The 24,809-nt window shown below is 49.9% G+C and overlaps 1 long non-coding RNA gene across 2 annotated transcripts in view; it reads right to left on the bottom strand.

Moving 5' to 3' along the window:
* LOC122915535 overlaps nt 1-24,125 on the bottom strand; it is a 28,347-nt gene extending 4,222 nt beyond the window's left edge. The window contains exons 1-2 of one of the 2 annotated variants that reach the window (XR_006386057.1): nt 24,063-24,125; nt 11,092-11,324 (exon numbers count right to left, since the gene is read on the bottom strand). This is a non-coding gene — a long non-coding RNA (uncharacterized LOC122915535). Of the gene's footprint in view, nt 1-11,091; nt 11,325-21,157; nt 21,171-24,062 lie in introns of those variants that run through there. The other variant, XR_006386056.1, reaches the window with a different exon arrangement.
* Between the last annotated feature and the right edge of the window lie 684 nt (nt 24,126-24,809).

Genomic DNA, 24,809 nt, shown 5'->3' on the forward strand with positions numbered 1-24,809 from the left:
CAAAGCACCTGCATTTAGGTTTGCTTTTAAATTGCCTCCGCTCCTTCCCCCCACATTTTTTTGGTTAACTTTAGCTTTATCCCTAACTCTATTAGCCAGGTCTGATAAGGTAATAATATATTTGTTTCTAAGACAAATTCAGAATAAATACCTGACTACTAAAATACACATTTGCCTGTGTCCCACCTTGTAATCTTGCAAACCGCCAGTGATCTGAGAACGACCCAAATTCTAACTGTGCCTCCCCCCAAAACCATAATCACATGGCTGTGTGTGCAGTCTGCCATGTCCAGCATCCTGAGTGCTTGGTGGCATTCGACCCTCCGTGGACCCTTCCTGATACAACCCCTCTTTGAAATGCACTGGAAGCTGTCCTCATTCCGGAGTCCGCCTGGACTCCTCCATCCCACGGACATCCTTCCCTTTGATGACAGAAAATTCATGTCATTAGCAAACCACAAAAAGACAGGATGAAACCAAGGATATAGTATTTGTTTCCTCAATTAGATCGTACAATCCTAGAGGATTAAAACAAGTCTGTATCTTGAAGGCTAAGCTCTGTAAGACACGGAGATGGAAGCATACAATAGGTGCCTAATAAAGGCTAGCGAAGTGGTTGATGGGGATACAACATGGAGAGGTGGGAAAACATCCCAATCGTGCTTGGGCTGGGGCAGCCTGAATCCATCCTCCTCCGACCAACAGTGCTGAGAAGTCACCTGGGAAGCTACACTCCCAGGAGGTCCTTGAGCCACTAAAATTGGTTCAGAAAGGAGTCCATGACCCAACCTTGGCCAAGACTTTCATCAAAGCCACGGGGGAAGAAGCAGCTCCCTGCTCCGCTGAGCTGGACCCTCGGAGCTCGTACTGTGCCTGAAGGTACTGCAGGTCGTCTCGGTCCCACAGGAGCCCGAGAATCAAACCCCCCATGGAAGAGGCAGACACAACGAGAGAGGGCGGCACTCGGGGACACCATTCAAGAACCTGGAGCAAGACGTTCCTGAAACAAGTCTACCCTCGGATTTTTCAGCCAGTGCAGTCCCTTTGGGGGCAGGCCTTTCCAAATTGGGTTTTCTGTCACTTGCCACCCAAACGCCCCGGAGGGGCCCTTGACTAGGAGACAGGAAGCCAGACTCTGACTGCATCTCCACGAGGTCCTGCTGAGTCACTGCCTCTCACATAAGCCCGCCTCCGAGACCTGCTCCCAGAGCACTCCTTCCAGCGGCTCTCTTCTCCATCACTTCCTGCCCCAGTCTGGCCGTGTCACGTCTCCACGTGGAACTCCATGTTCATGACCTTGCTCACTGGTCCTCTGGTCTCACCCCCTGGTGTCCGCCAGTGCTCAAGATGGGTCAGGCCCACTGGAGGCACTTGGTAAGCTTTGCTGCAGGGTCCCGCCTGGCTTTCTCCACCAGCGCATGGGAGGGAGGCACTTAATTTTCCCTCAGGATCCTTCCAGCAAGGCTGCGCTTTGTTTCCATGCTGCTACCCAGGCCTCTGAAGCTGGAGGGTCTCCCCCATAGGCCCAGGAGCCCCTCCCCGCAAACCAGCTCTCACTCACAGGGAAGGAGGTCCTACTCTCCTCCTCCTTCGCTCCTCCGCTCCTCCCTCTGCTACCCAACCTCCCTAACCAGGAAGTCCCTCTTGACGTCTAATCCAATCTTCCATGCTGCAAGCCAAGCCTTTCTCAAGCCTGGAGGTCAGCAGACATCCCTGGTGAATGCCCTAAATTTTTCCCCAGCTTCTGCTTTGTAGAAAGCTCCTTTCTTGCCCACACCTACTAACAAAGCTTTCCTGGAGATGTGGGAACAAAGCATGAGCATAAAATAAATAAACCGTCTGCTTAATAATACCTATTTTGTCAAAACAATGGCTGAGCCAATGCCTCTGCTCTGATTCATCCTTAGTGACACCCCTTGCAGGGAGGAAGCCTGGGTGGAGGGTGTGAACATTTCTAAACCCATTTTCCAGATGAGATCAGAGGGGTCTGGAAGGTTCTATGGCGAACAGCCCACAGTAAACAACACAAGGGAAGTCACTTCCTCTCTAGGGTCAGCATTCAGTCCCATTTTAATTTTGCAAGGAAGGCACCCACGCTGGCTAGGATGCGGGTTCATCTTCTCTTCCCTTGCTCATTCTTTCCAGAAACAAAAAGCCTGGACTGAACACCTCCCCCAGCTCCCTGCCTCCCAGGTGATCTCCTGGAGGAAGGTCAGGAATGACCTTCCTGGATCGGGGAGATTGAATGAGTCAATTGTTGAAAATATGTTTCCTAGTTTCTTCTTTCTCCTTTGATTTTATTTATGGTGTTTCCCTGACATCCAGGAATTTTTTATGTTTAAAAGGTGGAATCTTGGGGCGCCTGGGTGGCTCAGTGGGTTAAAGCCTCTGCTTTCGGCTCAGGTCATGATCCCAGGGTCCTGGGTTTGAGCCTGCATCGCATCGGGCTTTCTGCTCAGCGGGGAGCCTGCTTCCTCCTCCCTCTCTCTCTGCCTGCCTCTGCCTGCTTGTGATTTCTATCTGTCAAATGAAAAAATAAAATCATTTAAAAAAAAAAAAGGTGGAATCTTTTTTCTTTCTTTGGAATGTCTGGACTTCTATGAGGGCTTCACTGGAGAGTGGTTTCTAGGTCCTATTTAAGGTCGAAGGTCATGATCAGGTAGGGGCGAGAGGGGAAGGCTCCATGGTGAGTAAGCAGCCCTGATTCTCTGCTCAGTCTTCTTTCTGCTATAGGATTAGTTAGGAACAGTGCTAACAAAAAGGAAGGAAAAATAGAAAACTCTTGATTTCCTGGTCTACGTGGTCAACAGTGACCGTCATGGTTCCTCTGAAATTAAAAGGCTATTGTGTTCATCCACAGTGTATGATGTCATCAGTCCGCACTAAGTACCTGTCCAACGGTACACCGTGACCGTGAGCCCTAAAAATCAGTCCCACTTTTCTAGGTTCTAGGCTAATGAGGGCAGACACCACAAGGGGGGGGGGCAGTGGATTTACCACAAACACCAAAAATTCCTGGATGTCAAAAACAAAAACACCTCACAACTTGGAAAAATATTTCCAACACATATGAGAAATATCCAGATCTTAAAATATATTGATCTTACAGATCAATAAAAGTGGCTAAAGAAAAATGAGAAACCTATCACAAAAGCGGAGAAGCAAACAAACAACGCACTTAGGAGATATATTTAAATCTATTAGTAATCAAAGCAGTTGACCTGGAAACTCTAAGGTGAGGAGAACTCTTCATGCCTTGCAGGGCAGTCATATTAAAAAGGAAGGGAAACACACAGTGTTTTGAAGGATGAGAGAAACAACACAGTCCCTGGGTCTGGGAGTATTATAATATCCATTAAAACCCTTAAGGTGTGAATTTTTTTTTCTGTTCTAGCATTTTCCATTTCTTTTTTTTTTTTTAAGATTTTATTTACTTATTCATGAAAGACAGACAGACACAGAGAGAGAGGGAGGCAGAGGTAGAGGGAGAAGCAGGTTCCCCACAGAGCAGGGAGGCTGAGGCGGGACTTGGTCCCAGAACCCTAAGATTGTGACCTGAGCCTGAGGCAGATGCTTAACTAACTGAGCCACCCAGGAACCCCAGCATTTTCCATTTCTAAGGGATTATTTAGAAACTATGGGCAAGAAATGTGTTCCCATGCCCTGTGTACAGGAAAAGTTGGAAGCAGCCTACACGTTCAGCATTAAGGGACCAGCCAGGTACATGGCAGTATAGACGCGCAGTGTGATGTTGCCAAGTCATGGAAAAGAATAATGCTTCCCATAGATAATGACTGTCCACGGTGCGACCTGAAAATTGGTACAAAGCAATCTGGAAGAAATGACCACCAGATTGTTAATAGGGGTCTTTACCAGGAGGTAGATTTATAGATTTGCATAGTGTGTGTGTGTGTGTGTGTGTACCCCCCCCCACCAGTTGATATCTACCAGCCAGGGCTGCCTAGGGCAGGGAGGCTCCCAGGAGAAGATGCACAGGCTGTTGCCGGAAACGTCATTGGCCATAAACTTTCTAGACTAACGTGACAGTACTTATCAAGAGTCTTACTACGTGTGAAGCATTTCAGCAGTAATTTTACTTCTAGGAATTTACCCTAAGGAAATAATCAGAGATGTGTGCAAAGATTTAGGTACAAGGATGTCCATTGTAGAGCTATCGACAATAGCAAAAAGCTGCAATCGGCCTAAATGTCCAACAATGGAGAATTGTCATAAGCGTTGGTGAGGTGAGGAGCTGTGCAGTTGTTCAAAGGAATGTTGAGCACTGTACGGGAAGGCAGAACACTCTCAATAGAAAGAAGAAAAAAAAAGTCCCAAACAGCACAGGCAGTATGAGAACAGTATTGTACAATACTGCACGCTCTGAACGGCGAACAGCATGTACGAAAGAAGTGTAGTGTGCTGTTCGTGGGGATAATCACTGGGTGGTGAGATTCTGGGTTTTATTTCGTGGGTGTGTTTTCCTGCATTTTGCAAGTTCAGTACCATAAACATGTTACTATCACCATCAGACTGCTTTTGTGTGTATGTTTTTAAGATCTTATTTATTTATTTGACAGACAGAGATCACAAGTAGGCAGAGAGGCAGGCAGGGTCGGGGGAAGCAGGCTCCTTGCTGAGCAGAGAACCCCATGCAGGGCTCGATCCCAGGACTCTGGGATCATGACCTGAGCTGAAGGTAGAGGCTTTAACCCACTGAGCCACCCAGGCACCCCATCAGACTTCTTTTAAAAGGAAAGAAATCCCAGAGCTTTTACACTAAAGCAAACTGCAGACTCGGGTCTGTGAATTGCAACCCCGAGCCAGGCTGCTCAGTGTAGAGCATCGTACTGGCAACTTGGGGAGTCAAAAGGCCAGGTTCATGGTTAAAATAGGTCCCCTCTGGACATCCTCTAAGGCCAGCTACAGTAGGAGCTGCCCTTGAAGCCATGCCCAGTCAGCCCACATCTTGTAGAGGGCTGAGAAGAAAAGTGACCTGTTTTTAATATTCGAGACAAAATCCGGGCAGATCCAGCTGGCGCTCACGGCGGACACTTGCTCAATCCTCCCTCTGTTGTGTAACGATGCAAGAATCAGCCGCATTCTCAGAAAGCCCATTGTCAGGACAGGACAGAGGTTTCCAAATATGTGTTCTGGGGCTCATCCCTTTTTCCTGTGGGGACGATCAACCCATTTGCTGAAGATAATTAAGGTCACAGAGAGCCTGGGACTGCTTCCCCATTGTCTGGATTTGTGTCCCCGAGGATCCAGGCCCAGATAGCTATTTAAAAACCTAACTGAACGTGACTGCCGATGAGGACGAAGGTAGGGACAGGTGGCAAAGGGAAAAGCTCCAGAACAAGGGATTGAGGGACTTTTCCAAAATCATTCTCAGCCAGGTGAATTGGGAGAAGACATGGCAAGGAGACCCAGAGGGCCTGGCCAGGGAACCAGGGACAGCGGTGGCAGGTAGGGCATCTTCTAGAGACAAGGGGCTCTCCTTGGCTGCTGACTTAAAACTGGACTTGAAGGGAAGTTTTTTGTCGTTGTTGTTGTTTTTATTTATTTGACAGAGAGGTCACAAGTAGGCAGAGAGGCAGGCGGGGGCGGGGGGAAGCAGGCTCCCTGTTGAGCAAAGAGCCCAATGCGGGGCTCGATTTCAGGACCCTGGGATCATGACCTGAGCCAAAGGCAGAGCCTTAACCCACTGAGCCACCCAAGTGCCCCAAGGAGGGAGGGTTCTGGGCTCATCAGTGAGTCCTTAAAGTCCTATCAGAACCCACTCTCCCTTCCTCCCTCTCTCCCTTCCTCCCTCCCTTCCTTCTTTCCTTCCTTCCTTCCTTCCTCCACAAAGATCTACTGAGCACCCAGCATGTGTAAAGACTCAGCTTAGAGGGCACCTGGGTGGCTCAGTGGGTTAAAGCCTCTGCCTTCGGCACAGGTCATGATCTCAGGGTCCTGGGATGAAGCCCCGTATGGGGCTCTCTGCTCAGCGGGGAGATTGCTTCCCCCCCTCTCTCTGCCTGCCTCTGCCTACTTTTGATCTCTGACTGTCAAATAAATAAATAAAACCTTAAAAAAAAAAAAAAAGACTCAGCTTAGTGTTGAATTCCTAACAATGAGCAAACCCAGGCAGAGGCTGACAGATTCCTGTATGTACGACCAGCATCATGAAGCGCAGTGCTGTCCCATCAAAACACAACGCAACCTGTATCTGTGATTTAAAACTTCCTAGTAGCTATTAAAATTTTTTAAAAAAATAGAAAAAGTTAATATCCTCCCTCTATTTTGTTTAACCCAATACAGCCAAAATATTATTCTACATGTAGTCAATATTTTAAAATAATTGATGGGAGAGTTTACACCTGCTTTCTCAGGCTAAGTCTCTGAAACCCAGAGTCTCCATTTGGTCCTGCTATAGGTTAAGGGCTCCAGGGTCACTTGTGTCTAGAGCAGAAATTCTCAACCTTTTCACTGTTGACATTTTGGACCAAATGGTTAAAGGGGGGGCTAATAGGAAGCCACTGGAAGGTTCTTCTGCCCCCAATGTCTTCCTCAAAGTAAGCAGGACCTTTGACTTACAGACGGGTACAAGCGGCCGGCTGTGGTAGGCTAGCATTCCTGACCCTCCCTCCACGCCCCCCCAGATCATGAGCCAGCCGACAGACAGGCAGAAGTCACACCCAGGTGACTGCACAGGGCACACCCTCCAAGGTGATGGCATGAAGACAAAAAGAGAGAATTAATGTCTCTACCGTTGAGCCTGAGCGTCCAGGATCCCTGTTCGAAGGGCAAATGCCGCGGAGTCTGCTAGCTGGGTTTAAACCCAGAGGCTCCTGTCTCCAGAAGCAGAAAATCAGGGCCAAGAAAAGCAATTAGAGTCCTGAGCTGGTGTTTAGAAGCCCGAGTCCTCGATCCAGACCCGGGCCTGTGGGTAGCGTCTCTAGCAGAAAAGGTAACAGCTCAGACAGCTTGGGCTGCCCAGAGGCAGAGCTTGGCACAGAGACAAGGGAAGAGAAAAAGTCCAGCACTTTCTCTGACTCTGATCTGTTCAGACAAAAGCCAAGTTAAGTCTGGAAGAGGGAGGAGGACAAGGATAACAAAAACAAAGATGTCACACCTGTCACAGCTCCCAGGGCCTTTGTGATGTCCCCAGGATGGGAAGGGCAGAGGTGGGACTTCCCAGGGGGAGAAGTAAATCCGAGGCTCCCTGAAGACTGGACCAGGAGGAGCACAGGGGCTGGACTTGGGGGAGTAGGGGCCGGCTACACCTTCCTGAGCCCATCTCTGCAGGGCTCGGGGCCTCTGTTTCTCCATCTGCAGAAGGGGATAATAATATAGATCCTTAACAGGTACCAGGACTTGCCTATTTTATTCCCTCTAACCGTAACAGCAACTCCATAAGGCAAGTCTTTTTTCACTTGCAAAGGAGAATATATTCAGTACATTCAGTATTCATACACTGAAAGGAAGTTTTTGAACCCAGTTGATCTGACATCAGACCTGTGCTCATTAATTTTCAAACACTTATAAAATGTTCCCAAGACAGCAGCAATGGCCCCGGCCATAGGACCCCCCACATACACAGTGCTTTCTCCCTACCAGGGACTCTCAGAAATGCCCGTAGGTTCTTGCAGTAACTCTCTGAATCAGGCACTATTATCACCCCAGTCTCACAGATGAGGAAACTGAGGCTCAGAAGGAAAATCAAACTGTTTCTCAACATTTTCCTCCCTCTCCACGAAGGGAACCTTCTGGACATTTTTCCCCACTTCGCTGCCACTCTCGTGAAATCTTCAGACCACAGATATGCAATTTATCTGCTGATCTGCATGTAGATCATTATGTGCTTTACACATAAAAAGCAGGATTTTCCACCTCTTTTTTTTTTTTTTTCAATTTTTGCCCTCTTAGGAGAAATCTCGCCTTCGTTAGAGAATGCACGAAAATAAGATTTCCAAGATCGACCAAGTACGTAAAATTCTCTTTTGCATTCTTAGGGATTCACCACGAGCTTTAGCCGGCTAAAGAAGGAAGGAGCAGCTGAACTATCTTCAGTTCAGTGTCTTCCAAGCCTTCCGATAGCAGAAACCTGTGTCTCAGGAGCATCTAGAAACCTCTTGGTAGTCCTGGTTTGTTTTCTGCTTGACCAGGTCCCTGCCCGCTCTGTCCCTGACAGAAAGCTCCTCCCACTGGGAAAAGGTTCCTCCCTTTACTCAGTACCCCAGGAGTAGAGCACGTTGTCAATCATGAGTCCCCGCCCCCTAGCCTCAGTGATTGGTGGTGGGGCGGGCACTAGAGAGAAGCTGGGCCAATCAAAGCCCTTCTCTTTCAAAAGAGACCACTCGGGGAGCCTGGGTGGCTCAGTGGGTTAAAGCCTGTGCTTTCGGCTCTGGTCATGATCCCAGAGTTCTGGAATCGAGTCCCACATAGGGCTCTCTGCTCCGTGGGGAGCCTGCTTCCTATCCCCCTCTCTCTGCCTGCCTCTCTTCCTACTTGTGATCTCTGTCAAATAAATAAATAAAATCTTAAAGGAAAAAAAAAAAAAGAGAGAGAGAACACTGGGAGAAAAAGACCTTTCCATCCTCACAAAATTGAAAGAATATAGGCGTGCAATGCCTGAGGTCATGATCCCACTTTCTCTGGGACAGTCTAAAGAAATAAAGACAGGGAGAGCCATGCAAGGGCCAGACAGAGAGTCCTGGACATGGACTGGATACTATGGGATAAAAGAAACTATGATTATTATTTTAGTGAAGTGGGATAGTGGTATTAAGTTATTCGAAAATAAACTTTCAACTCTTAAGGATACACCCTGAAGTATTTTGGGTGAAATGGTTCAATGTCTGGGATTTGCTTTTAAATATCCCAGCACCGCTGTCCCTATCCCCCCAGTGAGAGAGGGAACGAGATATGAGAAAGGAATGTCACAATGATGGTCATTGTTGAAGCTGGGAACGAGTGCATGGAAATTTCTCATCCTCTTTTCAGGTTTGAAATATTCCATAAATGGAAAGTTTAAAACAAAAATGAAGAAGAAACAAAATGAAGCTGTAGTCTTCTAAAAGGAAGGAATGACTGTGGATGGGTGCAAAAGGAGTAGAAAGCAGAACATCATTCATTCATTCATCATTCAGTCATTCATCCAATTAACCACCCGCCAGGCGCAGGCACTAAGCCCTGCGCTGGGCCCAGGGGGCGAACAGGACATGATCTTCCTACCCTCGAGGGCTCCCAGCCGAGCAGAGGCCAGAGGACCAGGAGCCAATTTTTCCAGGTTTGTGCAGCTCTCAGAAGAGCCAGGCACTGTGAGGACAGAGTGGGTTTTTCTCCAGCCAGTCTGCTTTGAAAGGGCAGGACTTTGGCCCAGCTTCTCTCCAGTGCCCACCCCAGCACAGTCTCATGGCCCGGGCATGGGGTGGGGACTGAAGGTTTGGCAGGTTCAGATCAGGGACCTGGATAAATCCTGTGGTGTCAGGCATGGCCTGTCGACAGGGAGAGGGGTGCACAGGGCAGAAGAGTGACACAGCAGCCCCTCCCGGGACCTTTGCCTTCTCCAAGAAAAAGCGTCCTTGGCAAATTAGCAGAAGAGGAGGGGGACGAGGGGCACCCCCCCCCAGCTGCCATGTGCATTTGTGGTGCACAGAAAATTCCCAGAACCAGCCGGACCTGCTGGGCGGATGAGCAGGACAGTGACTGAATGGTTCAGGATAACGCCCAACCGCGGTGAACCCCCAGCCCCTCCCTTTGACGCCCTCCCTCGGAGGGGCTCCTGACAGGGACTAAGGATGGTCCTTGGGGGCCCCGAAATGTCTTCTGTCCATGGCTCAACTCTGCCCCCTCGGGCTGTGGGACCCATGGCTGCTTCCCAATAGCAGTGGCCCATGACCGGAGCTAAACCTTGCCCTTCCCCACCGCCTCCCAGACTTCCCTGTTTGTCCCAGAAGAATCCAGAGAAAGGCAGTTGGAGAGAGGGAAAGGAGCCACCTGGGAGCCAAATGGCATCTTAGTGGGGAGCGGGGATGGTGTGGTGTGGCACCTGCATGGGCTCTGGGACCAGAATGCTTGGCCCCTGTCTCAGCCTTGCTGCTTTCTGGCGTCATGATCTCTATTGATTTCAGTTCCTCTGCAAAATGGAAGTGGTGTGCGCGTGCCCTTCCCAAGGCTGTCGCAAGGATTAAGCGAGCTAATACATGGGAGACACCGGCAGCTGCCTGGTTGGAGTGAATGCTCAGTAGAAGATTCCGCTATCATCGGTACCCGCGTGAGCTCCTATGTCTTAACACGAAGCCCAGGGGCCCCCAGAGGTGCACGGATTCCTTGTGGAATGAATGCGTGAACTAGTGAGTAATCACTGGTCGCTGGATGAAACTGCTTGTTCATTCATTCTAAAGTGCCTCCGATTCCAGTGCTCGGTCGGATAGATGGGATCTCCTTTACCAAGTATGAGTCCTTGGCCGCAGCTGAAGTGTCTCTACATTGTCCCCAAACTAAAACCCTAGCCGGTGGTGGAGCCTGAGGCAAACCGGTGGCGGCAGGCAGAACTCTAAGGTGGCCCCAAGATTCCCGCCCCTGTGTGCGACCAGAGCTCTGCGTGAATGTGTCTGGGACCTGTGCGCGCGTGGGATGACCCCCCACTGGTGACTGCATCACACGGCAAAGGGGAGGAGATGTGGTAGATGTAATTAGGGTCCTGGGGTCAGTTGCCTTTGAGTTCACCAAAATGATCTCCTATCCTGAGTGGGCCTTTTAGAAGAGGGACAGGGGATGGCACAGGAAAGGCAGGGACTCCCAGCAGCCCCAAACCTTTGCTGAGCTGGAAGAAGCCAGCCACCCTGAGGTCCGTGGCGGTGAGGAAATGCATTTTGCCAACAACCACAGGACCATGGGAGAGGCCCTGAGCCGCTGGGGAGACCCCAGCTCCAGCCAGCACCCTGACTGCGACCCCGTGAGACCCTGAGCAGAGGACAGAGCTGAGCCGTGCCTGGGATCCTGACCCACAGAAACCGTGAGATGATAAATGTGACATAACAGAAGGAGGTCATGTGAGCCACGAGGTTTGTGTGGAAATTTGAAAACAAACGGACTACTCACTGCGGCCATTTCTCGGGACTCACTGTGTGAGGCCTGGTGTGATGTTCTCAGCAGTTGGGGGAAGTTCCAATGATGTTCCCATTTTACAGACAGGAAAACTGAGTCCTGGAGAAGTCCCATGAGTGGCACACAGCTGGATGGTGGACAAGGCTGGTTTTAAATCCAGGCAGTCTGGAGGCTTGCGTGTGCGACAATATCTATGAAGCACGGGTGACAGGAGTCCCGAGAGAGTCCTGAATGGTAAGAGGAGAGGGATGGTTTGCTTGGGGGCTTTGTCTACAATTTCTTTCTTTAATGTTTTTGGTATTTTTTACAGTGCATATTATTTTTTAAAAATCATAAAAAGAAAGATGAAAGTACTCAGCATCCACAGTGACCATCTCTGAGCCGTGGGGTCGCAGAGCACTCACCTTTTTTTTTTTTTTTAAGATTTTGTTTATTTTTTGACAGAGGGAGAGAGAGACAGAGAGAGAGAGGGAACACAAGCGGGGCAGTGGGAGAGGGAGAGGCAGGCTTCCTGCTGAGCAGGGAGCCCAATGTGGGGCTTGATTCCAGGACCCTGGGATCATGGCCGGAGCCGAAGGCAGATGCTTACCCAACTGAGCCCCCTAGGTGCCCCCAGCAGAGCACTTTTTAAATTTCCTCCTGTTTTATCATCCCCGTTCTCTGCAACAGCCTCAGCTGTGCACCAGAGAGACGTGCCCGGAGTCATTTTGAAAATGCCGAAGCCAGAGGGAACAAGTGGCCAGCACTTCAGAACGAGAAAGCAGAGGATAGGTGACACAGTGGGCATCTGGCTCTGGCCCCAGCCCAGGTGGGGAGAGAGGGTCAGGGTCTAGAGCCCGAGCAAAAATAGACCGAGTTGTAACAAAGCGAATTCTTGGGAAACCTGCAGTGTGGCCTCATCCCTTCCAAGGAGCCGGCATCTCACCCCCCAGCAGCTGCGCTCCTATTAAACATTAGCAGCTTCTTTTGCAAACCTCGTCACCCGAAACTTTGCTGTTTTGCTAGGTAGCTATTCCTGTGGGCTCCTGCTCCGAGAACAAAAGCTGCTAAGAAATCAGAGCTGCAGGCAACTTTCCTTCGAAGCTGGGGAAGGTCAGGAAAGGTGTGCTAACAGCCCCCAGCCCCCCGCAAACACGCTCTGGACAGAGCCTGCATCTGGATTCGACACAGACTCTTCATTCATGAGGGTTTCTCGGGTGCCAAGCACCACTGTGCTGGGTGGGCCTCGTCCACGAGCCTCTCATCTCACCTTCCCGCATCTGCACGCCCTGAGTCCGAGCCGGTTTCCATTTTACAGATGAGGAAGTGAAGGCTTAACGAGATCAAGCAATAATACTGATACCATATTTCATTAACTCTGAAACAGTAGACTTAGAGGAGTCAGACGTGTCAGACTTAACACTTCCTCTACCCAGGAAGACGTGTTCCAAGACCCCTGTTAATGCCTGGAACCGCAGAGGGTGCTGACCCTATAGATACAGGGTTTTTTTCCTGTATGTACATAACTAGGATAAAGTGTAATTTATGATATGTGTGATATGATACAGTGTAATTTATAAATTAGGCACACTTGGAGATTAACGACAATAACTACTAATGCACTGGAACATTTTAACAATATACTGTAATACGAGTTATGTGGATGTGATCTCTCTCAAAACATCTTACTGGGGGCATCTGGGTGGACACCACTCAGATGTGTTGTCTGGGAACAAAGCCTCCCTATGCCTACACTTTAATGCCTCCACTCAGGTGGGAATCCCCCCCTTCTCCAGGGACAGCCTGTGACAGCAGGCCTGGCTAATCAGCTTCCCCCACAGCAGGTCACAGGGATTGGTTCAGGAATGACATGTGATTCAAGTCTGTCCAATGAGGATCAGCCCTGGCTTTTTTTTTTTTTTCTATTTTGAAAAAAGACAAGTTTCTTTCTACTGAGGTTGCTACACTCCTTGTCATAATCCTGGAGTTGCTTAGGGGCACCCTGCAGAAAAAAAACCCACCTGAAAAAGAAACCAACCAGTGGAGAGCAGAGGGGAGAAACGGAAGGCCACAGGGGAACCAAGTCCTGCTGACACTATTTGAATTCCTAGATCTAGCCATTCCTGAACTCCCTGAATTAAAAACATGGGTCCAGAGTTACCCAGGATCTTCTTCTTATTGGCTATGGCACGTAGCATGATGGTCTTTTGCTTTTTCCTGCCCATAGCCAGGAAAACATGTTCCAAGGAACACGTGTTCCTCTTCTAATTATAGCGTCTGACGGCTTTGGAGAAACTATTCTTTTCCTTTGGTCCATGCAGTCCTGTGGGGTTTGATCCAATTCCCCGGCCCAGGATTGACTTTGAATCAAGGAAGCACAGTTGGGTCACAATGATTGGTCATAAATGGCACGTGACCAAGCTAGACTAGTAAGAGTCAGCCCTGGGGTTTGCGCGGGTGCTCTTCTCCTGAGTTTGCCAGGCTGGAAACTGAGTCTAGACCCGCTGGTCACCAAGAATGGAGCATCATGGAAATCAGCCAAAGGCAGAGAAAGAGTCTTCCTATGATCCTAAAGTACTCGTGGACTGGCTTTACAGTGTCCAAACCCAAACTATTTCTTCTTTTCCTTTTTTTTTCATCTTTTTCTTCCAGTTTTATTGGGATGTAGTTAACATACAACACTGTATAAGCCTGAGGTGCACAACACAATGACCTGACATACAGATTGTGAAATATTCGCCACGGTGTAGGTTCAATTCCCATCCATCACTCCGTATAATTACAAAAATTTTTTTTCCTCTATTGAGAACTTTTAGGGTCTACTCTCTCAGCAACTCTCCAATATACAATATACAACTTTCCGATATACCAACCGATAGCAGCGTTCCCTGGAGTCCTCCTGCAGTAACTTAGAGCCCCAGCACTGACTTAATCTTCTAATGGAAATCTGTGCCTTTTCACCATTTTTACCTTATCCCTCCACCACTCACCTCCGGCCGCTGGTGACCACAAATCTGATCTCTCTTGCTTTGGCTGATGGCCATGGGGAAGTGAGATCGTCTAGTATTTGTCTTTCTCTGCCCGGCGTATTTCATTTAGCATAATGCCCCCAAGGTCCATCCAGGGCTTTCTTGTATTTGTCTGTTTGACCTGGATTAAGTTTACTTCCTGTCATCTTTAACCAAGAGTCTGGACTTAGTTGACCTTCGGCAACTCAGCTCGACCCGACCCAACTCAGCTCGACCCGACCCGACCTCCTTGCAAGTGCAAACGAGTTCCTGAGCTCGCCAACACAGCTGGTGCGGACTCTGTGGAGTCTCCAACGCCTCCTGGGTTGCAGGGACACACAGATGTGCCCAGGAGGGCCCTCCTCACAATCCCCAAAGGAAAGGGAAGGACCCATTTCTGCAGCCTCAGCGCAGAGACTGCAACCACACGTGTCAGATTTTGCGTGGGGGGACGTTCCTCCCCCAGGATTCCTGCCTTGGAGAAGAGCCGGGAACTTGCACACAGAAAGCCTCCCTCCCCTACGCGGTCACTGCGCACACGGACCTGCCTGGACAGGCTGCCACTCAAACATGGTCTTTTCAGGCCCTGAATAGGGTTTCTTTATTCAAGGCTTTTTAAGGAAGACACACCCTTTTCCTCCTGGCTGTGCCCTTATTTGGATTAAATCCCGGCCAGCTCCACAGAGGAGAAGCAAATTGCTCCTGTGACCCAGCCCTGTGCTGCAGGAGAGGGACCCAGAGATGACAGCTGGTGTCCTCCAGCAGAGCCCGAAATGACCAAGTCCCTGGCGCATGTGGGCAGAAGCCCCGGGGAAGGGGCCAGCAGTGCAAGGCGGTGGCCCCAGAATCCATCCTGCCCGCAGGCCCGGGGGAGTCTGCAGTCTCTCCTCAGTCCTGACACCAGAAGCTAGCACCTAAAAGACATGAGATCTCACCCCACACTCATGCAGCAGAGGCCTGGCGGCACGAAGCCCCCGTGCCTACGAGGCAGCGCCCCACAACACCGGGGAGAGGCTGCTCCAGGCGTTTTGCGTTGTCTTCCTGCCTGGCCCTGTGGCAACTCGGACCCTGGGTCCCCACGCAGCATGTTCCCAACTCATTTTGTCAGTCTCACCCCTGAAGCCACCAGGCTCAGTCACGCTTCTCTTGCCTGTTCCTGAAACGAACCAGGCCCCTCCAGGGCCTTTGCACGTGCTCCCCTGCCAAACCTCTCACGTCCTGAGGCCTCGTGCGGCCCCCACAGCTGCCTGCCAAAGTGACTAGATCCTAGTGTCCTTTGCCTGTTGCAGACGGACTCTCCCTAGAGGGACTCCCTCCTCAGAGGGACTCTCCGATGCGCCGCCGCACTGTTCCCCTCCCTCCTTTGTCGTGTTTGATCTTTTGGTCTTCTTAGCTCCATCTCCTCCCTCCCCTCCTTCCTTCCCTCCCATCTTCTCTCCCTTCCTCCATCCTTCTTATATTTTTCTTCTCAGCTTCATTCCCAGAGCCACTAAAAGTACAAAGTCGCCTTCACATCAGTCCACTGTCCCCTCTGCTACCCACATCCTCTTTTCTGACAAATAAAACCAACCGAGTCCATCTTCATAAAGGAAAGTTCCTTTTGTGCAAAAACCGTCCTTCGTCTGGACAGTCACTAACTTCTGTGGACACCCAGAGCCTCGGCAGGCCCCAGATCCTGTGCTTAGGACCAGAGGAAAAGGAGGCTCCCAGAGACCCCCTATGCCCGCAACAGGCAAAGGACACTAGGATCTAGTCACATTCATGCCACAGCCCGTCCCCAGTCCCACATACCCAGGGACTGTGGCTCCCAGCTGCTCCTTTGCCTCACCTCAGGAGACAGGAAGACGCGCAGGGCTGGCAGGTGACGGTGACAGGAGAGGAGGCACCCAAAAGTGAGATTGTGGGGAGTAGGACAGCCCCTTTCCAACAGCACTTGGTTTGTTTAGCTCTTACAAAACGGGAGTGATTATCTTGCTCTCTAGCCTCGCAGCAGGGGGTGGAAGTGACTCTCTTGGCCACGGTCTCCCCTCAAGACCACACACACTTTTCTGTCACTGACTCAGAAGAAACCTAAGAAGCTGTGTCCACCTGGGAGCGGCCTTGCCCAGTCCATGGTGACTTCAACGTGCCAGTCTGAGCCCTCCAGATGCTGCCAGGATGCCGGCGCGATGGGCTTAGCTCCCTCCGCGTGTCTCGGCCTGCCCACAATGATGGCAAACGCCATGCGTCCTTTCTAGCTTTTTATTTAAAGGAAGCACAAGGAAAGTTGCCCACAGCTCCACACAGCCTCCCTGGCCCAGGCTCTGAAGCTCAGGTGCTCCTTGCAGATGGGGTGGTGGGCCCTGGGCTGTAGACCCTTACTCAGAGGCCACCCAGGGGGCCCCAGGGCTGTGGCCACCATCAGCTCCCTGGCCCAGCACTCACCAGAACGACTCCTGTGAGTCACCACCCTCCAAGGTTCAGAGATGGGTCACAGAGGGGCGACCGGAACTTCCACACCACCAAAAACTAGCTGCCGTGACCGCCGCCCAGCGAGCCCTGGGAGCAAAGGGCCTGTTAGCAGGGCCCCGGGTCATGGCAGGGGGCAGAGGGACACCATGTCCATGTCATTTCTCTGCACCCCCACTGACCTTCCTCAGTGCAGTGAGTTGAATTGTGTCCTCCTCCCCCAAATCACTGTCCACCTAGGACCTCAGAAATGTGACCTTACTTGGAAATAGAGTCTTTATAGAAATAGTTATGGCAAGGATAGAAAGGTCATCCTGGATTAGGGTAGGCCCTAAATCAAATGGGGGTGTCCTTCTGAGAGACAGAAAAGGACACACAGAGACACACAGACAAGAAGGCCCTGAGAAGATGGAGGCAGAGACTGGAGAGATGTGGCCACCAGCCTTGGGGAGACAGGGCCGTTTCTCCCTCAGAGTCCAGAAAGAATCAACACGGCCACTACCCTGCCAGTAGACTTCTGACCTCCAGACCCGCGAGAGAATAAATTCCTGTTGCTTTAAGTCACCCAGTTAGTGACAGCTTTTTATGGCAGCCTGGAAACAAGTACCACCAGGGAGCAAAAGAACCATTTTTCCCCCCAGGGGGGGAAATGAACTTTTCAGGGGGAGGATAATAGTCAGCAAAGTTAGAGCTAGAAACAGTCCACTGATTTGCTATCATCGCTATCCTCTTGCTCATCCTCGTCACTGCCGTCATCATCTTCACCGTCATCATCATCTCCTATCAGTATTATGATCACCACCATCACCATCACCACCAGCATCACCATCATCACCACCATCACCATCATCACCACCATTATCACCATCATCATCACTGCCATCGTCACCATCACCATCACCACCAGCATCACCATCATCATCACCACCATCACCATCATCATCCCTTATCACTATCACTGTCATCATCACCACCATCATCATCACCATCACCACCACCACCACCACCATCACCATCATCACCACCATCACCATCATCACCACCATTATCACCATCATCATCACTGCCATCATCACCATCACCACCACCACCAGCATCACCATCATTATCACCACCATCACCATCATCATCCCTTATCACTATCACTGTCATCACCATCACCATCACCACCACCACCATCATCACCAGCATCACCATCATCACCACCATCACCATCATCACCACCATTATCACCATCATCATCACTGCCATCGTCACCATCACCATCACCACCAGCATCACCATCATCATCACCACCATCACCATCATCATCCCTTATCACTATCACTGTCATCACCATCACCATCACCACCACCACCATCATCATCACCATCGTCATCACCACCACCATCAGCAGCAGCAGCATCACCAGCCCCACTATCATCATCACCATCACCACCACCAGCATCTCCATCACCATCCCCATCTCCACCACCATCACCATCATCATCATCCCCACATCACCATCGTCATCACCATCACCACCACCATCACAGGAATCATCCATTGTGCATAGACTACATGCTGTACACTAAGTACTAGACACCCTTTCTCCCATCTTCCCAACAATGCTACAAGGTAACTTTAATTACTTCCATCTTCCAGAGTAGGAAATGAAGACTTGAGAGATTAAGTAACTTGCCTGGAGTTCTGAGCTCAGACAGCCAAATCCTCTCTCCCCATGGTTACTAGCTGTGTGACCTCCAGCAAACTCCTTACCTTACTGATCCTCAAGTCCTCTGTACAGGTGCCCCATTTGCAGAGTTCCCATGGGGGTGACCAAGATGGTGGTTACAAAGCACATAGCCCTGGGTAAATGCAGTTGCTGTGGTCATGCTCGTGTCCCAACAGCTGCCAGAGAATGAATGGGGGTAAAGACAGATCTCCCCAAGTGGTTGAGAGCAAAGGTCTCTGACACATAGTCAGGCTGTGGGAGCTGGCACAAGACTAGAACCATTGATGAAACCATAAGAACTCAGCAAGCCTGCCACACACCCCATGGAAAAATGTAAGTCAACACGGATCCAGCCCTTTCCACGGGGGCCGTCAAGCTGCAGCCTGCCTATTCCTGTATGGGATTTGATCTCATTAACCTGATCCAATGCTCAGAAAGGGACAGTAGACAAACCCCAACCTTACCCTTGATAAGGGCTACATGAAGCTTTCTCTGAAACCTGTATGTAGATGTAGCCAACATTAGTTTTGCAGTTTTACCTAAAGAAGGAACATAGCATTTAGGCAAGCAGATAGAAAGTCAGGGGCAGGGGAAGCACAGCGAACACTGAAAGGCTCCCAGCCTTGGAAGACCAGCAACAAGGAGTTGGGGAGGGAGAACCACTTGTCCTAATACCATCAGTTGCAATGTCTTAAGCTCCTTCTATGTATCTGGGCTCTGGGCTAAAGCGGGAACTAGCAGGTGCCTGGGTGGCTCAGTCGGTTAAGCATCTGCCTTCGGCTCAGGTCATGATCCCAGAGTCCTGGGACTGAGCCCCAGGTCAGGCTCCTGGCTCAGTAGGGAGCCTGCTTCTCCCTCTCATGCTCCCCTCTCTCATGCTCTCTTTCTAGCTCTCTCACTCTCTCTCAGTCAAATAAAGAAATACAATCTTTAAAAATTAAAAAAGAAAAGAAAGCAGGAATTGGCACACTTTTTCTGTAAAGGGCCACATAGTAAACCTTGTAGGCTCTGCAAGTCATGGTCTCTGTTCTGCCGTTGTGAGCGGACAGCCTGCAGGGCTATAGACAAGATATAAATGAATGCGTGTGGCTGCGCTCCAGTGACACTTGAGCTACAAAAGCGGGTGTCAGGTAGATCTGTCACACAAGCCATAGTTTGCCAATGCCTGGACTAAGTGACTTAGGTACAGTATATCATTCCGACGCCTCCCCAGCGTCTGCCCCCACCTGCTTGCCTCACCAACCCTTACCTCTGTGTGCCCCCAGCAAGCCTATTTGTTCATTGCGATCAACCCAGCACCCAGAAAAAACAGGTGCTCAGTAAAGATTGATTAAATGAAGGATTTCATTCCCAACTTGCAGATTTAAAAACAAAAACAAAAACTTAAAGTGTAGTGAGAGGCAGTAATTTGCTTAAGGTTATAAAGCTAGAAAAAGAAAGACCTAGTTCTTCCGAGACTTGGCTCAGGGAATTTGCCGTCCTAAACCCAGGGCTGCGAAGGCAAAAGCTTATAGAGGCCAGACAGGTAATGGGAATGATGAGTGAGTGAAGGCGGCCAGGGGCCGAGAGAGAGGGAGTGATGAAGACTGTGGCCAACCGGAGCATTACATCCCGCCTGAAGGTGGCGCTGCTCCCCGGCTCCAGGCAACTGTGGCCTCATACAACTGGGGCCAGCACGGCCAGGTCTACTGCTTTTCCTAGAGAAGCCGGAAATCCATGCTTTCATATGAAATATTCCAATTCTTAAAGATTGGCAAGCATCTAGTTTCTTTCTTTTTTTTTTTTTTTGTAAACCCTGGGCTGGCCAAAGAAAACATGCCGTTGCTTTGTGGCCTCTGGCTGAAAACTATTAGATACTTGAAAAGTTTTGTCCGTGAAAGTTTCTTCTTCGGTGCGCCAGTCCGTAAAGCTACCCAGCCAGCCTTTGGATCACCAGATGCACAGAATTAGAAGCTGGCAACAACAGGGGGCCATTGGCTCCAGAACGTTCTCCCACCCTAATCCCTTAACATGGAGAGAAATCAAAACCAAGTCATGTTCTGGTCATGAAAACAAGTCATTTTTTCCCATTTTTAATATTCTCTTCAGAAGGCAGATAGGGTCCCTAAGGATGTGGAAACCTATACAATTCTGTCTCTAAAAGGAGATCAGGGCCCACACCTACCTGGGGCTAACTCCACAAGAAGATACAGGGTACCTTCCCACTTCTCCAAGGGAGAATGCCTTCTCCAGGAGGGGATGAACATCTGCGGTTTATTTATTCCCAATTTCAACCCCCGCTCTGGTAAATGACTCCTTCCTACCTTTGGGGGGCCGCCCCTCCCCCCAGATGGTTCCGGTTGGGGCCTCAATCATACATTTATTGCCCCACTGCCCCCATCAGGGATAGTAAACCAGGCCTGGCCAATCGCAGGAGCCCATCTCCCTGGCCATTCTGATTGGCACCAGGCATATGCACATGAATCAGGCTGGACCAATCCAAGTCCTGCCCTGGGACTTTAAAGCAGACCCTGAGACATCCAAGCTCTCTAGCGCCTCTGTGCTTGCCTTGAGCAGGTTGTTTCAGCATGAGCCTGGCCCTGGACTGTCCATGTCCAGCTCCCCCCACCTTTGGTCAGCTGCATGTCGGAGTCCTGTGGAAGATCAGTGAGAGGCCACATGGAAAGAAAGAACAGAGCCAGAAAAATGGCGTTCTGATGACAACATATAAATCCATGAGTCCAGCCAGCCCCGCGCTTCCACTTCTGCAAGCCAAACAGCAATTTTTCTGGCCTTAAGCAGTTTGGGTTGGGGTTGGTCCCCGAAACAAAAACACTGTCCCGTAACTGGCCCCGCGGTGTCAGTGATAGTCTAACTGTAGCTCTGAGGGAGTTCAAGACCGAAGCCAGCTCCCTCCAAAAGTCAGTCTTACCGGCAGAATTAAAGAGAGATAGCCAGTTGGTCAGGGCCCACGTCAGGGTTTTAAGAATACCAGTCCTCCATAAACGCGTCTGCAAAAAGATTCATAATTGCAGAGAAAAAAAAGCAAAAGTTATCTGAAGGTCCGGATGATTTGGCGAAAATAAGCTTGACTTTTTTTTTTTTTTCAAAATCCTGAGTTTTAACTGAAAAATCTATGACAAATTCTGGCATTCTACTCCATGATACTTGTCTTAATTTGTCTTAAAGGGGCTTCTGGGGCACCTGGCTGGCTCGGTCGGAGGAACGTGCAACTCTTAGATCTCGGGGTCAAGAATTCGAGTCCCCCATATGGTGCAGAGATTACTTAAGTAAATACAAAACTTTAAAAAAATTTTTTTTGATTTTAGCTCATGGCACATCACAGCCTTCCCCAGATGTGACCACCTAGGCAAGCAGGAGGAAAGTTCTACTGGCCTTCAAACCAAGAAGCAATGCCACAGGAAAGCCTAAGGTCCATCTTCAAGAACATCTCTGTTGGCTTACCCTTGCAGGCCCTACATCCCCACCGTTCACTGGCATCCACTCCTATCGAGATAGTCTGGGGATCATCGATTTGTCTTTGAAGGAAGATCTCGGCATGTCAGCTTTGGCTAGTCTGCCCAGGGATACCAGCAGCTTCTGTGGCTACTCACTGGCCCACCTCTAATCCATGCTGCCTCCAACAGCCTGTGTTCCCCAGCGTGTGAAGGAAAATCTGTTCCTCTCTCTTCTCCCCTTCAGTCACATGTGTGAACACAAAACTCCAGCAAAATGGCAAGACTGGGTGTCGTCCACGTACATCAATCCTATTTCACCAATCCCGCCTGAGGACCTGTTCTTATAGGTACCCAATGAGCACTCAGTGGGTCCTCAGTGAGATCCCAGGCTCTGGAGTAGGCGATAAGCCCCGCTGGGAGATGCACAGTGGAGACGCGGCTGGTGTTTGATGCTGTGATTTCCAAAGAGAACGAAGGAGCCCTTGCATCCCCTTTGCTGAGCATTGTATGTATCTGACACGTAAGATCAGGACATGAAAGGCCCCTACGTGGAAGCGAGGGGAAGAGGCTTCCACTCGAGACCTACCAGAGTGCTTAGTGTATTTCCATCTGAGAGAAACATGGTAGTGATTCCTCACCATCCCCTTCACTTAGTCAACAAAGTTGGTGAAAATTTATCAAACTCCTATGAGAGGCTCCACACTGTTGTAGAAACTAGGGGTAGAGCGGGGAATCGGACTGAGTCCTTGCTCAGGAAGAATACTTCCTCGCACTAGAACACCACCGTATGCTCATACTAATATAACAGCATGGGGGCACCTGGGTGGCTCAGTGGGTTAAGCCTCTGCCCTCAGCTCAGGTCACGATCTCAGGGTCCTGGGATCGAGCCCCACATCGGGCTCTCTGCTCAGCAGGGAGCCTGCTTCCTCCTCTCTCCCTGCCTGCCTCTCTGCCTACCTGTGACCTTTGTCTGTCAAATAAATAAATAAAATCTTAAAAAATAATAATAATATAACAGCACGTGTGTAGGACTCACCCTGCCCCTAGCTAGGTTCGAAGTTCTTATCCACTTCATCTTCATAATAACCATGTGTAGTATGATCTTCAGGTTGCAAATGGGGAAAAAAAAAATGACAACAAAAAATGGGGACTCAGAGAAGTCGAGTAACTTACTGAAGGTCATGGAGCTGATAAGAGGCAAAGCCAGGTCACTGAACTTAGAAAGTCTGGCCCCAGGTGTTGATCATCCGTTACTACTTCGTAGCTCCGCTCCTTAGCATCGCTGTGCTGGTCATGTAAATTGTGCCACCTGTTGCCACATCCCGGGCACTATGCTGAACCCCTGCATATATTCAACTATGAACGGAGAGTCCACGACTTATCAGGCACAACAATTCTATAAGTATGACTTACTTCCATTTTTTATGCAATAAACAGGCTGACAGAGGATAAAGGGCTTGCCCAAATTCTCAGTGCTGGTTTGAGGCAAAAGTAAGACTGAAACCCATGTTTTCATGACCCATGCCCTTGGCTGTTTAAACATGCACTCTACTGCCTCCCCGGGATATAATTTTGGTTATTTGGAATGTTTAAACAGACCCAATGAATATTTAAACAAATCATCCATATTAAATTTTGGGCTGTAGCCCCTCAATTATTACATTTCTCTGCTCTCCCATCCCGGAAACTGATATTTTCTTATTTGCTTGCCTGGAGGGCCACTAAAATGAAGATCAACATAGGCTCAGAGAGCAAATATCCATTTTCACTTTTGAAAAATAACCTGACACTGCCTCCAGGATAAGGCGGTGCCTTTTGCTCTGAACTGGAAAGAGGAAGAGAAAGCAAGAAGAAAGCGTTTGGAAGAGTCTGCTCGTGCTCTCCCAGCAAAGCAAGCTCGGCTTTCCTGCCAGCGTTCTGAGCCTCCTCACAGCTGGGGGGGCGGGGGGCTGCCGCCCGGCCTGGCTGGGGGCCTCACAGGCTGCTAAGCCTGAGGGGGAAGGTAGCTGGTAAGTAAACCCTAGAGTCCCCAGGGAGGGCAGGGAGGGAGGTAGGGGTGCCTTCCTTACCTGAAAGTTCCTTTCCACACCAAGGACAGTGACACCCACAGCCTTTCCTTCCGTCTTCCCTTCCCCTCCTTCGTGGGCTTTTGCTCATCCCCCAAATCCTAACACCTGCCCCTCCCTCTGCCTGCAGAGCTCTTTCCTCAATTTGTCCCATGGCTGGTTCTTTCCCATCAGTCCGCGCTCCGCGTAAGGGCGACTTCCTCAGAGAGGAGCACCCTCCTGGAGCACCTCCTCAAAGAGCTCCTCCCTGTTCCCACCTGAAGTCGTCCCTCTCTGACACCTTACTTTTCTTTCTTGTTTTCTTGGCACTTACCCCTGAGTGCGATGATTCTGCTCTTTCCAGTCTCCCCACTGAGTCAGCATGGCAGGAGCTCTCGTTCCTCTCCAAGTCCCAGGGAGCTTGCCCATTGGAAGGGTTCCTTGTGTTCTGCTTCCCTCGCATCTGGGGAAAAAAACAAAAACAAAAACAAACAAACAAACAAAACCAAGAAGACAGGTGACTCCAGGCGTGCTGGAACCCACTCACTTTGTCCAACAACCCAGGGAGCAGGAGATCAAGAAGGATCATTCCCCTTCTCCAGCCAGCTTGAAATAGTCCTGCGTGGACCAACCTCAACCCAACAGAATCTGGAAAAGCCAGGAAGGGAGCCTCTGTCTGCCACAGAAACCTGTGCAAACTTTGTCAAATCCCAGACAGGAGGGGAGGCAGTGAAAGACAATGGTTAGGAAGCTTCGGAGAAATACATACAGGCTTGAGGACCTGCCCCACAGCTTGCAAATGGTGTGCCCTGGGGCAAGCTGCCTCCCCTCCCAGTGCCTCAGTTTCCTCTTCTGTAAAAGGAGGCCTTTGGGAGGGTGGTGGATAACAGTAGCATACTTCTCAGCATGCCAGCACGTAGCAACCTCTCAGTAAATTGTGGGTATTGACACCAAGGATCAAAATCTCTGTCTCAAAAACTTTGGGAGATCATTTCCCTGGAAAACTTTCCTCCGATTCTCGGGCTCAGCTTTTCGGTGACACTTCATTCTGACGCATCTCCTGTAACACTGCTCCAAGTAC

This window comes from Neovison vison, chromosome 8 (genome assembly GCF_020171115.1).
Source record: "Neovison vison isolate M4711 chromosome 8, ASM_NN_V1, whole genome shotgun sequence".
NCBI classification, from domain to species: domain Eukaryota; kingdom Metazoa; phylum Chordata; class Mammalia; order Carnivora; family Mustelidae; genus Neogale; species Neogale vison.